Source organism: Chrysochloris asiatica, unplaced genomic scaffold (assembly GCF_000296735.1).
Source record: "Chrysochloris asiatica unplaced genomic scaffold, ChrAsi1.0 scaffold00076, whole genome shotgun sequence".
Lineage (NCBI taxonomy): Eukaryota > Metazoa > Chordata > Mammalia > Afrosoricida > Chrysochloridae > Chrysochloris > Chrysochloris asiatica.
This window is the reverse complement of record NW_006408594.1, coordinates 11,554,868-11,556,036: the sequence shown is the minus strand read 5'-3', so window position 1 is coordinate 11,556,036 and position 1,169 is coordinate 11,554,868.

Genomic DNA, 1,169 nt, shown 5'->3' with positions numbered 1-1,169 from the left:
GTAGTGAGGTTGGCCCAGGATCGGACATTGTTTCGTTCTGCTGTGCATGGGGTCGCTATGAGTGGGTTCCAACTCGATGGCACCTGACAACAACAGCAACAACTACTTGGAAAGCAAAGTGTCATCACAAACCAGTCTGGTCAGGTAAATGAGCGTTGACTGGAGGAAGGAAATTAGACTTCATTTAGAATCAGGGACAGAGCAGGGAGCTTTAGCTGATAGATTAGAAGCTAAGATGGATTGGCAAGAAAAGCATTCAGACAAATTTGTCACTTTAAAAATTTTTTAAACAAACCAAGATATGCCAACAGGAGATGCCCACAGTTTTGAAACTTGACACTCAGTGTTTTGAACATTTTTGTCATAACAGCTGTGTTACCCTTGGAGTAGAGTTAGATTATCAGTATAATAAGCAACATCAGACTGCAGTTAATATTGCACTATATTGTCCACTTGTCTGTCACTGTGGTGACTTTCGTGTTGCTGTGATATTGGAAGCTATGTCACCAGCGTTTTAAATATCACAGGGTCACATATGGTAGACAGGTTTCAGATGAGCTTCCTGGCTTAGGCAGACTAGGAAGAAGGAGAGACAGACTACTTCCAAATATTTAGCCACTGAAAACCTTATGAATAACAGTGGAACACTGTCAAATAGCACCCGAATGTTGAATATTGAAACATGATGAAGAGCACCACCATATTGTCAGATCTAGCATCAGAAGATGGAGTCCTGGTGTGGCGCTGTGAGCTAATGCATCAGACTGCAAAGTCATTTGAACTGCAAGGTCGGTGGTTCAAGCTCACCAGCTGGTCCTTGGAAACTCTATACAGTGTCACTATAGGTCGGAATCGATTTGACGGCACTTCACAACAAAAACAGTGCTGGAAGATGAGCCCCTCATTTTGGAAGGCACTCAAAATACAACTGGGGAAGAGCTGCCTCCTCCAAGTAGACTTGACCATGATGATGTGAATGGAGTAGAGCTTTCGGATCCTTCATGTCCTGATGGGACACAACTCAAAACGAGGAGAAACAGCAGTTTTATTCTGGTTCTGGCGTTATTCTGATTCATTGTGCTGGAGTACAAAGAATTGTAATACATCCTCTGGAAGACTGCTTTTCTCCTCGACTAGACATCTCCAAGAATGCATTTCTAAACTGTTGA